This window comes from Akebia trifoliata, chromosome 1 (genome assembly GCF_017979445.1).
Source record: "Akebia trifoliata isolate Shusen 1 chromosome 1, ASM1797944v1, whole genome shotgun sequence".
NCBI lineage: Eukaryota > Viridiplantae > Streptophyta > Magnoliopsida > Ranunculales > Lardizabalaceae > Akebia > Akebia trifoliata.
The window spans coordinates 6,819,047-6,834,868 of record NC_141375.1 but is presented as its reverse complement, the minus strand read 5'-3'; the positions used below and the strand labels follow the sequence as shown (position 1 = coordinate 6,834,868).

The 15,822-nt window shown below is 33.7% G+C and overlaps 1 long non-coding RNA gene across 5 annotated transcripts; it reads left to right on the top strand.

Moving 5' to 3' along the window:
- Window positions 1-10,248: 10,248 nt before the first annotated feature.
- On the top strand, window positions 10,249-14,992 carry LOC147410571 (uncharacterized). 5 transcript variants are annotated; one of them, XR_015176970.1, is made up of 6 exons: window positions 10,249-11,343; window positions 13,330-13,412; window positions 13,549-13,579; window positions 14,194-14,345; window positions 14,463-14,526; window positions 14,729-14,992. It is a non-coding gene; the product is annotated as an uncharacterized LOC147410571 (long non-coding RNA). The 5 variants fall into 5 exon arrangements; XR_015176969.1 differs by having other exon boundaries at window positions 14,142-14,345; XR_015176966.1 differs by lacking the exon at window positions 13,549-13,579.
- The last annotated feature ends 830 nt before the right edge of the window (window positions 14,993-15,822 follow it).

Sequence of the window (15,822 nt, the reverse complement as noted above, 5' to 3'; positions counted from 1 at the left end):
AGTCATCAAAGTAGTTATGATAGAACAGTCTGGATGACGACAAAATCTGGCTTGTTTTCATCACGCTCGGCATGGGAATCATTGAGAGAAAGGGGTAATGTATCCCAAATTTGCAAGGCAATCTGGAAGGCTCAAGTACCTACCAAGATGAAGACTTTGTCGTGGAAGATCTATCATAAAGCGTGCCCGGTGGATCGAAATCGAAAAAAATGGGGTTATTCCATGGCTTCAAGATGTCCGTGCTGTGAAGGTGAGGAGGAATCTATTGAACACCTATTCTTTCAATGTTCTCTTTCAATTAAGGTGTGGAATTTTTTTAGTTGCCATTTCCTAGAAGAGCAATTCAACATGATGACGCCTAGATTACTTCTTAAATGGGGCCTATCGAGAAAATCGCAATTTGGAAGTGTCAAAGGAATGATTCCATGGGTAGTTTACTGGAACATTTGAATAGCAAGAAATAATTACATCTTTGAAAAAAATAAGCCCTCTATCGAGGGAGCTATAAATAGATGTCTGAAATGGTTAAAGGAACTCGAAGAGCATCTAGTTATTAACCTTCCTTCCTCAGATGATGAACTCAGAAAGCTACAAGGCATTGGTATACATAGGAGATCGAATCCTTGTAGACGTATAGTCAAAGTTTGCTGGAAAAAACCACCTCCAGGTTGGTTTAAACTAAATACAGATGGTGCGGCTAAGGGTAATCCAGGTCTTTCAGGAGGAGGCGCTATTCTTCGTGATGAACATGGAGAACTTGTGGCAGCAAGGTATTGGTTTTTTGGAGAAGCGACAAATAATATAGCTGAAATCCGTGCGTTGGTGGCTGCATTGGAGAGCTTTGATTTAATTGGTAAAAAAATCGTTATTGAAATGGACTCAGCTATCATAGTGAAGGGTCTTGCAAATCAGGTCGTCTCTTGGAATCTAGATCAATGGGTGAATAAGGCTCGGACAATGCTATCAAAAATTGAAGTTACAGTAACACATGTTTGGAGAGAGGCAAATGATGTTGCAGACGCCCTTGCAGCTATAGCAGTTCATAGTCAACAATCATTGTTGTTCATACGAGAAATAGATTTACCTCTAATTCTAAAAAAAGCTTATATAGGAGATAAGCTCGATCTGCCTTAATTCCAAGTTGTAAATCGTTAGGGTCTGCCCTTTGTACAAACTTTTACTTATATAATATAATTCACCTTTTTTTTTTTTTTAAGCAAGCAAGGTGAATTATATTATATAAGTAAAAATTTGTACATAGGGTAGACCCTAATGATTTACAACTCGGAATTGAGGCAGATCGAGCTTATCTCCTATATAAGCCTTTTTTACAATAAGAGGTAAATCTATTTCTCGTATGAATAACAATGATTGTTGACTATGAACTGCTATAGCTGCAAGAGCGTCTGCAACATCATTTGCCTCTCTCCAAACATGAGTTACTGTAACTTCAATTTTTGATAGCATTGTCCGAGCCTTATTCACCCATTGATCTAGATTCCAAGAGACGACCTGATTTGCAAGACCCTTCACTATGATAGCTGAGTCCATTTCAATAACGATTTTTTTACCAATTAAATCAAAGCTCTCCAATGCAGCCACCAACGCACGGATTTCAGCTATATTATTTGTCGCTTCTCCAAAAAACCAATACCTTGCTGCCACAAGTTCTCCATGTTCATCACGAAGAATAGCGCCTCCTCCTGAAAGACCTGGATTACCCTTAGCCGCACCATCTGTATTTAGTTTAAACCAACCTGGAGGTGGTTTTTTCCAGCAAACTTTGACTATACGTCTACAAGGATTCGATCTCCTATGTATACCAATGCCTTGTAGCTTTCTGAGTTCATCATCTGAGGAAGGAAGGTTAATAACTAGATGCTCCTCGAGTTCCTTTAACCATTTCAGACATCTATTTATAATTCACCTTGCTTGCTTAGCAAAAAAAAAAATGTGTTGAAATTTATTGTCGACAGTAGCATAGTAACTCTTTCTACATTCAGCACTGGTCTCCTTGATGTTTTTTATATTTTCATTCAAAATATACAACAACATCTTATTAGTTAATTAGTTGCCCCAAAAAAGGGAAATTTTCACAACTACCATATTTTCTAAGAAAATAATTAAAGCTAATAAATAAAGAAAATAAAATTTCTAGAAACTAAACCAACTAAAATTAGGGAGCATTCAACCTTGTTTAGTCATTTGAAAAGTTGAAACTTTCTACCATAATAGATAAAGTAAAAGACTAAAAACGCTAATGATGTCAACATATCTGCTCTGGAAGGCTATGAATAAAAGATATAAATAATTACTTATAAAATAAAATAGACAAAAATAAAAGCTCTAAAAAATCGAGAATGTGCATGAACTTTTACTTTTGGGTTTTATTGCTTCAAGGGAGCATATATTTTAGGAATCATTTATTATTTTCTTGATTGTTTATAGATACAATTTTGAGTTTCTTAAACAAGCAGGATGAATTTTAATAAGCCCAAGAATTGATCTTGCAAAGCATCTTCCCATAATAACAATAGAATTTTTTAAAACAATAAAAGTCAGGATAAACCACTTACCTATAAATAAAGAGTGAGGCTAAATGCACGTTGTTTTTAGCCAACGTCCCTGATGCCCCTTTCTCCCTCCTACCCATAGTGAAAAAAGCAAACTTTCTGATTTGATTACCTTGTGACATTCAAAGCAATGGAGTTGTAGTGGACAAAATTATATGAACTTAAAAAAAAAAAAAAACTAGAGTAAAGAAATAGTTATCTTTCACCGTTGAATTTTATTTTTAAATTTGGGTTCTCGGTAGCCATCCATTTTCAACACCTTCGATTAAGCTCGAAAAATAATATTTTTTTAATTTCTTTTTTCTGAATATGACTATTTTCATGAAATCTATATGGCTGTGTTGTTGGATTCTCAATATGATAATCAATGTGGACCCAGCGACCCTTTTAAATAAATATGTGGGCAGCGGGCAAGAGAGAGAGCTCTCTCTATTGCTAATGTCATTGTGCCCCATGTCAAACGTTTGGGTGTCAAGGGCATGTGCCAAAAACTTCATCCATTTAGCACATAATTAATGCTAATGGAAATGAAATTTATTGGTTTACAATTTTAAATATTATAATTCTTTTAGAAAATTTAATATTTATAGCAAAATATGATTGTCCCTTGTTTTGAAGACCTTAGAACACAATTATATTAAGGTACTGTTAATCAGATTATGGCTAATTTTATCTTTATTTCTATTTGGGCTTGATCTATGAATGTGCCTAGGAAGTTTATTCCGATGATTGGCTTGGAATATACTTTATACAATTTAAACAATTTTATAAATATACAAAATATGCTTAATCCCTTGTCTTGAAGACATTGGAACACAATTATACTAAGTTATTCATAATCAAATCAAGGGAAAATTTGTCATTTTCTTATTTTTTAGATTGGCTTATGATCTACCTAGGAAGTTTATTTTGATGCTTGGCTTGAAATATATTTTTTTCTAATTTATCTACCTACCCCCGATTAATCTTCATGTTAGGACATCCCTACTATTGAATGTTGATCTTATGTTATTTAATCACTCTCTATCAATTTTAGATGATTTCCTATAAGCCTTCATACATAGTGTTATTATCCTTTACTTTACTCAATCATGGATCTTTTATTTTCTCTTGTTAATATGGCATACCTTGTTTATTGCATTAGGTCTGTCACCTAGGCAGGGAATGGATGCTTTAACATATATCCATATGCCAAAAATAACTTCTTTCATCATAAGTGAGTTTAAATAACTTCTTTCATCGTAAGTGAGTTTTCGCCCTTTAGTCATCTTTTGTTTCCCTTCCCGTTGTCATTAATTTTTCTTAATGAATTTTCTTGGTAGCTTTGGTTTCTCTCTTAGAATATGGTGAAAGCTATGATGAAGTGTCCAGAAATTGGAGCTGTTTTTTGAAGCTTTGATAGTTAGATATCTCTCTCATTGTTTAAAGAAGATTTTTTTTTAAACTTCTTTCTATAATAGTTTTAGTTGTCGAACGTCTTCTTACAACTAAGGTCAACATCTTTCTAATTGTTTCTTTTTTTATTTGTAATTCCAGTGAAAATTATTAAGTTGGTGAACGTGGTTTGATTAATTAGGGAAAATGTTGCCGTTGTTGTATTTGTTAGTAGTTTTTGTCTTTGGGATTCACGACAAGCCATCCGAAATAAGCAATTAACAAAATAGGCACACCCTTTTTTTTTTTTCCTTTTGGCTATGTAAGGGTGATGTAGGACATCTACAATCTTAATTTAGTCAAATTTCTATTTCTAGTTCTAGTAGGATTTCTATTTCATAGTTATGTTCAGAATACAATTCATTGTTAATTTCTAATTTATTTTTATTATTTATGTTATAATTAGAAATGTTTAGAAGGATCTAATTTGAGTTTTAATAGAATTAGAAAGTTAGTATTATGCTATAGATAAGTTAGGAATGTTAATTTTTAGTATTTTAAAAAAATTCTAAGTTTTTATGATAGAATTATCTATATAAGGAACTCCAAATCTGAAAATTAATAATAATCAATCAATTCAATTATATTTTCTCTCTTAATTATTTTTTAGCTTTATGCTTTATTTTCTTTCAAACTATTACTTATTTATCAATTAAATCTACTGATTCAATAAACTTCAACTACTATAATAGAAATAAAATTAAATTAAATTAAAAAACTAAAACCATCTTCAAATAATGAGATAAAGGTATCTTAACAAATTACATTGATTGAAAAATAAAAAACTGTATCATGTAAGATATAACTTGATGTAATAAAATGTACAACAAAATAAAAAGAATTTGAATGAAAGAAAAAGTAACTGCTTACCTTCGGTTTGCAAGTAAGTTGGGATCGGACCAATGACCTCATTGTTGCATTGCAGATCATCCAATTAAACTCTAACATATTCAAAGCTTCTATCCCAAAAAATTTAGGCCATCCTTTACTTGAGTTACAAATGTGATATTTAATAAAGATCATACTTTCAACAATGAAGAAGTAAATAAAAAAAGCAAATATAATTGAAATTGATCTCCAAGGCCACAATCCAAAAAATTAAAGTGATTAAGCACTATCAAAAAACATCTTGACCGCAGATCTCCACAAACAATTTGTTCTTAATTTTTATTTATCCAAATAAAAAGCGATTTTATTAAAAAGTGGTAATAGAAATTTATTAAGAAAAACAAATTAACCAAATTGATTGTAAAGATATATTTTTACATACGATAAAAAAATCTTCGTTTCAAACCTAATTTTGAAACTTGATAACCAAAATTGGGTTCAGGATTCCTTGGTATTATAAGAATTAAACAACAAATCGACGAAACACACAAGCATCCTTATAGATTAGAAAAACAGTAGAAGAAGCTTTCGATTAAACAAAACAACAACCAGCATTTCAATCATGTTAAAATGATTATAGATCAGATCGAAAAAATTATTCACCACCGAAGAACCATTCGATCCTCGCCCCAGCCTTTAATGGAGATTGCAAATTTATTAGTATTATTTTGATAACCAAAGCTATCGAAACAGAAGAAGAAATGGGAATTATTAAGAAAATCTAAATCCATTGTTAAAATGTATGTTGGAAAAATCATTGAGAAATAGACTAATTTTTACAATTGATAAGCCACATCAGGTTCAACATTCATAGTGTAACAGGAATTAAATAAAAGGTCAACAAAACGCAAAACCATTTATATAGATCAAAAAACAATATAAAAAGCTTTTAATTAACCAAAACAACCATCAGACTTTCAATTGCATTAAAAGACTATACATCAGACCAAAACAACTACTCAACATGGAAATATCACTCGAAGTGGTTAAGACAGAAGAAGAAGAAATGGGTTAGGGTTTGGGAGTGAGATGTGGACCTTGGAGAAGAGATTAATGGTTCTGAAGAAGTAAGTCTAAGGTGTTAGGGTTTTGGTGGATTAGGGAGGGTTTGGATGGATCCAAAATAGAAGAAATACGTAGGAGCTTGGCAGTAACTTCCTCCCTAAAATGTGACAGGTCATATAGAGTAAATCGTGGTTGGTGGGATCTTGTTTCCACTGCAAGAAGTGGAGGGTGTGTTAGGTAAGGATTTCGGTGGCGAGTAATATTTAGGTCACAGCGCAGATTCAACCGTTTTACATGGAGCCAAAAAAAAAAAAATCTCCTGTCCATACGTCTGCCCAGAAATTTTAAGTCCCACTAACCTGACAAACTTAGTAAGATTTCAACTCTTACTAAAGGTCGTTGACCTCACCTTGTGGCATCCAATAACATGATTGGATGCCACATAATTGTAGAGGACGAAATTCCATGAACTTTGAGAAAAGTCATGTAAAATTTTTTACTGTTGAATTATAAATTTAAATTTGCAAGTTCGGTGGAAGTTTGGTAGCCATCCATTTTCAAAACTGTGCATCCAGTCCAAAAAAAAATAAAAAAAGTTGAATTGTTTTATTGGATATGAGTTTTTCCATGAAATTTAGAGGGTCTTGGATTGCCAAGGTGATAATCCATTTCATCAAAACAACCTGTAGTAGGACTTCAAATCTTACTAAGTTAGTAAGGAAATTTTCAAATTTTAATTTTAAAGTTTCCAATGTTAAAAAGGGTCGTTGGGCCCACATGGCTTACCATGCACATTGGTTTATTTTGAGATTGAACATGCCTCAAATCTTGCCATACAGATCAAAAAAATCTTCATTTACTAAAACATTTAACATGAGAGCTATGTGACAAGATCTGTGTAGTGTAGGAATAGCAGGTATATAAGATCTAGAAACATTAAAATCTTTACCATTTTTTTAAAATGGAAAATCCTAAAATGACTTCCGATGACACTGCACTCAACACTTTGCTGACATGGTAGTGTGCAGAAAACCATCGACTTTTTCCCATGTATCTCGATGAAAAAATTATATGGTTATCTGCACACTGCTATGTCAGCACAGTGTTGAGTGTAGTATAGTAGGAAGTTACTTTGGAATTGTTCTTTAAAAATTTTACCATTTTGAATGAGTTTTCTGATCTTCAATTAAATACATTGATAGTATCAAGTTCTAGAGTCAAATTATATAATCTGAAAGAATAATGATGAATGCACACAGATTTGGTACGTGGCTGACGTGGCATGGGCACAGAACCGCACATCTTTTTCCTATGTATCCCGATGAAAAAGATCTATGTTTCTGTGCTCTTGCCATGTCAGCCGCGTACCAAAACCACATGAATTCGTCACGACTTAAAGAGTATCCCAATGAAAAAGATCTATGGATCTATGGTTCTGTGCTCTCGACCTTCTGTTTGAAAAAATAGGAAAACTATTATTGTTCGATGATCCCTATGACACCTGAAGTGACAGAAAATGGGATCCATGGAGTGATATGAGTAGAGGGAAAATTTGAATGATTTGAACTGTGGACTACATAAATTAATGTTCAAACCATAACTGGAGTGATTCTAATTGTGTGCTCGATTTAGTTATCCTACTGCTGCATTTATAGTTTATGGTACTTGGTATGTTTAATTTTAACTTTGTTATACATAGTACTACCCATGTTTTAAATTGTCGGAATGTATTGGCCGCAATCTATACGAAACATTGTCCTTGAAAATGTATCGGTTTGCATCGAATATATCGGTGGGTATCTTATTGGGCTTTTCATTAATTGAAACATACAATTGATGTGATATTTTAAGCCATGCTAGTACTACCTTTGAAACATGCTAGCATTAATTGGTAAAAGTGGCCTTACAGATTGGCAAGTAGGTGCAGGGCAGACTAATGGGATCAAATCAATAACTTGATTTTGCCTACAAGAGACTTTTAATTCTAATGGCCTTCGTAGGTTTTTTTCGTTCTTTCTGATTATTCCTTCAATTTAATAGTTGATTTCCAAATTTAAGACTCACTTAACAGTAGCTTTAGACAGTGTCGAAATCACGGGGCTTGGTGCCAATTTTACAAGATTAGAATCTTTTGGCAAAGTCGATGCTTTTTCAGAGTCAATTGGGTTATATATTGAATTAATTTATTTTTTGCAACGGAGAACACATTGGACCTGTATCCTTATCAGAAAGAAATTTCAAATGTCATTTACAGGTCAGTGGCTTGGACAGAAACTGGCAGAGGCCTCTTGGTGTGGCAGCAAAATTCATAGACTCTAAAGCTGCAAATGATAGTTGTCACTCTCATTTGTAAGTGTTCATGCGTGGAAAGTATTGAGGTTCTATTGGTTTGACCGTAGGATTGAGTGGTAATAGATAGCTAGCGTTGACATGTGCATGGAGATGTGCTTTCCTCAACAGTACCAAACAATTTTTTTTTCTTGTTGTACTGAACATTGACATATGTATTGCTTCCAAATTTGTTCATTATGTATAGAGATAGTCTAGTTCATTTAGAGGAATTTTTTTGAGGCAGACTCCATGGAAACAATTAGATATGGAGCAGTTCATTGGGTCATCACTAACAGCCATTATTAACTTGTTCATTGTATCTAAAACTGGTGCAGTGATATTTGCTAACCTTGTAAAAGATCCTAAGTTGGAACAAAACTCACTATGCATGATTTCTTTGTGATAACTATGGCTCTGATCTTATGTGTAAGCATACTTATACTTGTTGATTGGTGTCATATTATTTTAGAAATTGAGCTGAAAAACTTGTATCCGTTGATTAAAAACTCTCTCAACTTGGAACAATCTGCCTTAACATGGTCCAGACTCATTAAGAACCCTTTAAAATGTCTTTAGTGTGATGTGCCCTGTGAAATTAGTTGTTGGAGGAACTGAAGTATCATGACTGATGCTTCTTGTGATTCACCCTTAAAGTGATCTGTTTAATGCAATAAAGGTTATTATAGTACTGTAAATCTTTCTTCGTTGTCTAGATCATAATTCTGCGTCTGCAGATTTTCCTACCTATTGAAAAGATCAACAACATAAATGATCACTACTGGACTGTACATGCAGAGGAGGCAAGTTGTTGTTTGGATATTTTAGAACTGTACCTCTTTTGGTTCTATGGATGTTATTTGCTGCTAGGATGAGTTTTATCTTTGATATCCTTATTTATGAGTTCTTTTTTAGTAAATTGTTAAGTATGACAAGTTACCGGTTGTTGCCTTTAAATTTTTTTTTTTGTTTAATGCAATTCAATCCCCAAAGATATATGAAGCCAATTCTTCATTTGATTCTTGAATGAATATTTCATAGATTCCAAAGGAAGAGAAAACCCTTGTCCTTAATTGCTTGATTCATGTTAATCATTTCACAAAAGATGCATCTCAAAACCAGATCATAAATAACATTGAATTTTATGTGGTGAAAACTATTTCTTCCATGTGTTTAGCTGTTTGAATTTGTCATATTCAAATCCAATTTGGTTCCAACAGCAGATTCATTATTTTGGGGAATCATTTTTCTTGATCATCCATGAAGGAGAGACTTTAGCCAAAGTTAAAGTGTGTATACACTACAGGAAATTAGTTCTATCGCAACGACTTGCACCGACGGTCACATTTAAACCCTCGTTATACCCATCTGTAGTAACAGAAAAATGTTTATATATGGAAGTAAGGAAGAAGGGCTCTTCCTCTCTCTCCCTCGGCTCTCACTCTCTCCCGGCTCTCACTCTTTGATCGTGGTTGCTTACTTTGTAAATCGTCTCTTTCTCTAATATCAATTTTTTACGAAATCAAAACTCGTCCTCCTCTAAGAAACCTTTGATTTTTCTAAATTTTTTTATATTGTAAATCGATCTTTCTCCTTCGATTTGTTTAAATCTTTAATTGAAAATTGATCTCTCGTCATCTATTTTTCTTAACCTTCGATTGTAAATTGATCTCTCATCTCTGACTTCCCTAAATATCCGACTGTAAATCAATTTCTGATCTTCGATTTTTTCAAATCTTCAATTTTAAAACAATGTCTCCCATCCTCGGTTACTCACCATAGTCGATTTCAAGGTTGTGCTTCTCCTATTCTCACAAAACCCTATTTGTCTCTCACATTTGATTTGAAAGCTGGCTTCTGATCTTTGTTTCACCAGAAGAAGAAGAAAAAGGGGCGGTAGAGGGATTTCATTCTCTATGGTTGATTTCGAGAACGATTGAAGTCAAATGGAAGATAATGATAGAAGATCTATAAAAGAATTTCAAATTGTAAGTCCTTGAAGAAGAAACATTGGTTTCTTCAATCCCATCATGATAAACCCTAGTTCTTTAGTTTTTTTATTGATTCAAGTAATTTAATTTGTGGTTTTTGTTTGATTTGAAACCCTAGAATCTGTAATTTTTTCCAATTCAAGCTGTTCATTTCTTTTTCTCAATTTATTTTTGATGGATTATTAAGCTTGAGCCCTAGATATGTTATGGATTGGAGTTTAGCTTACAACAGTAAATCAATGTAAATTTACAGTCAATTAAGATTTCATATAGCATATCTTACACCCTAATCGAGCTCTAATGAAAAATATTTTTCTTATATGTTTTATAGAAATATTTAAAAATTCAATTCCATGGTTGAAATGGATAATCCTTGGGGCTTTGGGAGGTAAGCTAGAGGTACTACTAGAACTTATAACATTTGTAAACTAAATTATCCCATCTACATTTCTCTTTTGACCAAATTATATAGGCTGTGAGTAATCCTTCCGTGTATCATGTTCTCTTAATTATTTTGTAAATGTTTTTTGGTGATCTTTGACTAAGCAATTCATTGTAATAGTTAATGCTTGGTTGAATTTCTTTATGTAGGAGGATTAGTGACATAAATGGCACAAGAAATGCTTTACCACCACTAAGTAACTTGTTAAACATGACTAGCCTGTGAGTTGAATGCTTATATAGAGTACTACCAAACATTGTTGTTGAACATGTTCTTTTGGGCTGCAAACTTTTCCTTAAATGTTTTGTGATGATATGTTTTCCACGAAGATCTCAGCTTTAACAAGCTAGCAGGACAAATTTCTGTTTAACAATTCATAGATATGATCCTTGACTGGTTCTGGTTCTGTTTCTGTTTCTGGTGTTAATGGTGCTGGTTTTAATGGGTTTGGTGGTTCTAATGAGTTTTTACTTAAAGAAACTAATCCTCACCTTGGCGGTGGACCGATGAAAAAAGATAAAAAAAGTTCGACTTATGATTTGGTTGAACAAATGCAGTATTTGTATGTTCGTGTCGTTAAAGCTCGTGATTTTTCAGTGTTCGGTGGTGTGGGTGAAGTAATGGCTGAGGTCAAACTTGGGAATTATAGACGGCTGGATGGATCTTGCATGTATTTAATTTGGTGAGTACCAATTTTCCAATCAACTCTTCTTTGGTTGGGATGCAAAATTCCATTACCCCAACCAGGCCATGCCTGTCAAATGGGCTTGGAGATTTGTGAAGCAACACATGCTTAAATCATCACCACCATCATCCCCCAAAAATTTGGGTCCCTTCATTCAAATTCTACTTGAAGTCATGGCTCCTATTAAATCAAGTGTCCATATCTACTTTCACTTACTGATACTTGAACGTAATTTAGGTGCAAAAATAATGTGCCTTCCATAAACATATGCTGTCCTTCTCAATTGGACAGAAGCAACAGCTGTTATTGTAAACCTGGGAATATTGGAATACAACTTATTCTTGCAAGTTTGATATCCTTTAGTAAACTCAATTCACTTCTTAAGTGCCTAATCTGATTATAAAATTTTCTATTGAATGGGAAGCTGCATCAATTTCAATGGATGCATGATTGATGCCCCAAAACACTCTAGATTTTGTGAACTTTGAGATCAAATTTTTTATTTATGGTTGATTTTGTGAACTTCTATTTCGTGAAAAAATGCGTGTAAAGTGTGTAAATTGTTTCCTTGTTTATAAGGAATTTTTTCAAAGGGCATGGGTAGTCATGATGCATCCTTTGAGTTCTTCTGCCCGTCTTTGTGTTTTATGTAACAGTTTGGAGTGTTCCCATGCTAAAAAAAATGCTTATAAATTGTTTCTCTGTTTGCTTGCGCGTGTTTGGAGCTCTATTTATTCAAATATTTTCTTTTACCTATTTTTGCGTATTGTGTACATGATTTTAATGTATATTAGCTTATATAAGTATATTCTTTCTATATTATACACATGACCTGAACTAAGTATTCTAGAAAATATATGAAGACACATGCCATGAATGAAGATTTCTCCGGGAGAGTCGAATGACATTAGTTGGATAAGGCATAGATAACGGCATCGATGATGATATGTTTCAAAATATGAAATAATCTTTACGGACATGTTGGTGAATTGTTTGTGGGCTGTGTATTTGACATTTTGTATCTCAATTTGCGACATTGATAGTGTGTCTCTCATTACATAGCAAGGAGAATTTTTTCTTTCTTCTTTTTGATGAATTCTCATATATCTATCTCATTAAATGCCTCCCTCCTTGGGTAATTCTATTCCTCCAATTTTTATTTCCTTTTCGAAAACATAATTGCTATTGAAAGATCATTTACTATTGCAAATTCAAGGATCATAGCTTCCATTTCACTTCTTGATTCAAGTCCATACCCTATTTATTTCCAAAGCAGTCTTTAAATTCTTTCACCTACTCGAGGAACTCTTTATATATGTATAGATACATACATGTATTTGGTTAGGCAAGATCAAACACTAATCCAAAAGAAGACAAACAATATAACAAAATGATTTCAGAATCAAAGAAAAGGCATAGATGACGATGACCCTACCTATTTGATGTTCTTTACCAGGGGTTGTGCTTGTCATTAACTTAGAAACCCATTCCATTTTATAAAATTTAGCGTTGGTTGGAGACACTCACCTAGTATGCACCACACGTCACTGATATGCTGAGACCTTGTTATCGAAACATCTCATTATATATGACATACTTTACCCATAAAAAAGGAATTTATTGGATGACTTGTCTGTGCAGCACGTTTGTTGAGGCTGGTGTTTCCAACAACTGAAATGTGTGTCGAGTTAAGGTTGAAATGTCCCTTAAATTCTGAAAGTGACCACACTTATATCCATCTAAATTGCAGAATGGGCAGCAGATGATTCTAGGCCATCCCAGAAAAGTTATTTTAAATGATTTTAAGGGTTCTGATTAATGGGTATTTGCTGTTTTGAATTGAGTTCCTCTTCATTTTTCATATTTTGGGTTGTAAGTCATATATTAGTTAATTGATGGTAGTTTTGTGTATTTCTTTTGATTGCTTTTGTGAAATCTTTTATGGGTTTTTCTTTTAAGTTTAATGAGTATTGATTATTACAGGTGAAAAGGAGAATTGATTTGGTTTATGGATTGATGGGTTTGATATCTCAGACAGTTTATGATGGTGGCTGCCATGTTCTTGGGTAACTAAGAAATATCATGATGGTTGTATTTTTCATATAAATTTAATAATGAAACCAAGCTATGAACTTCTGGCTCTTATTAAAATGCTTTTTTTTTTTTGTTAATTTCTGGTTCTGGTTAATCTCTTATATGCAGGGTCATTTGAACAGCTCTTGTACCTATTGAGGTCTGTTTTAAACTACAAATGTTCTTGAATTTTGATTCAATAGAGCTTTTTATAGATATCTGATAAACCATCTCGCCTTAACGTTCTTATTATAAAACTTGATTCTAATCCATCGAATTTCAATAATTTTATGAAAATTACGAGTCGTGATCCAGAGCGGTGTACCGTTCCTATAGTAGGCTATTAGCCACATACAGTGTCTACTTGGCACCTCTTGGTTGGAGATAAAACACATAGGGCTGCGTGCAAAGTAGAAAATGGTTTGGTTAGGAGCCGATGTGCTTTAAACTCCAACCAAGATGTGCCACATAGACACTGTCCTATTCTATAGGAACAGGACACACCTTACTTGACCCTGATTCTAAAACTATGTGCGAGCTGAGTATTTCTGCTTTCATAAGTTGAATCAGTGATTGTTTAGAAAATTTAACAAAAAATATATATATTGAGCATGTGTGAAACCATTGTTGAATTACCTCGGGATATACCAATGTATAATGACATGGGTTATATCGTCTCTGCTAGTAAAACCAATTTTGATCTTTTTCAAGCAATGGAACAGAGAACGAAATCACTAGATGAATTCATACTGATGTTGCTGGAAGTATGACCAGTGAAGGAAATGGAGTTGCTGAAAGAGAAGATGGCAAGCGTAGAGCTTGCACAAGAAGAGGCCAACAGCCCATCAAATATCGTTCACTCTGACAATGTACTACTTGAACATGATGTGGCTTTCCTCAAGGCAGTTATGGATGATACTCAAAAGGTGTGCCACTGTTCACATTCTTATCTACCCTTCTTGTAACTAGGTTTGAATTAGTAGCTCATATTGTTTTAGTTTTGATTCATATTGAACTGGTTCTATTGAATATATGTAAAATAGGAATTGCATTCAACAAGGGGAGTCCTCGCAGGAGAAAGGGCTAGAGCTAGCTTTCCAGCTACAGGTATGGGTCATATTGATCTGAAACTGTGTGCAGCAATTCCAGACCTGGGATCAAAACCTCATCTTACACTTAACCAACCACCTATCAAAATGAAAGTTTTACCGTGCCTTTTTATTATCTTGATTGATACCTCTGTTTTGAGGGAATTTTATGACTTCATGAACCTGACTTGGTGTTCTAACTTTATGTGTATGTGGTACAGATTGGTCTTCTAAATGTCGACGGGGTACTATAATTATTTGAAGTCCTTACAACTTGTATCTGGTTTGACATTGGAACGAGATGGTGAAATTAGGAAAGCTGCTCTAATACACTTGCTACTGCAAGGCCAAGAACCTGTGTCATGGGCAACATCCCTCACACCATGATTTACAGAAGTGTAGATCAGTATCCAGTGGCCGATACCGTTCCTGGAGTTCTCATACTTCACATTGATGCTCCTATTTACTTCACTAATGCCGGCTACTTAGGGAAAGGTACTTAAAAAAATACAATAAATACATGAATTTTTTTAAATTGTCACACACATATGTATGTGCATATGTGTAGATTCATGGACGACGTGGTATTCATGGATCGAGAGAGTAGGAATGATAGTGAGGGATTCATGGACGACGTAGGTATTCATGGACAGTCGTTTTTCGTGCATTATGACGTAGTGGATGGTGAGTTCTATTTCATCTGTTCTTTCTAAAAGTTATGGATTTCATGTTTGTTCTTTATATTTAGTTGAATTAGTGCTAAAAATCATGTCTTTGGATTGGTTTTTATAGTTCAATTTCATCTTCATTTGTATGATTCTAGACTGTAATTTGTTTCTAAACTAGTCCTAGATTATCATTTTTCATCTATAAGATATTGCAACGATTTTGTTGCAATAAAGCTACCTCAGAAATTGGATTTGTTCAGATCTATGGGGATAATTCTTGATCCGATTCATGCACAATAGATTCATCTTCAATTGTGCTTTTAAAGTTTTGATTTTTTAAAATTCTACTTATGATCTTTATTTTTTTTGATTTTTCGTGGTTGCAGTTACCGAGTGTTGGAATTAATCCACAATGGAATCAGACAAGTATATATGTATTTGGGAAACATTGCCACAAAATAGTGTTGTTATCACGACAAGTAAGGCGAAGTATTGTAGATTTGAGGGAGGCATGCTACCGAATTAATCCACAATGGAATTAGGCAAGTGGAGGTTGTCTTGTATGCATCTGGATTGCTTATTGCAGGAGTTTCAAATTGTAGATTAGAATTTGGATTGGCAGATAGATTTTTTAAAGTTGAAGATAG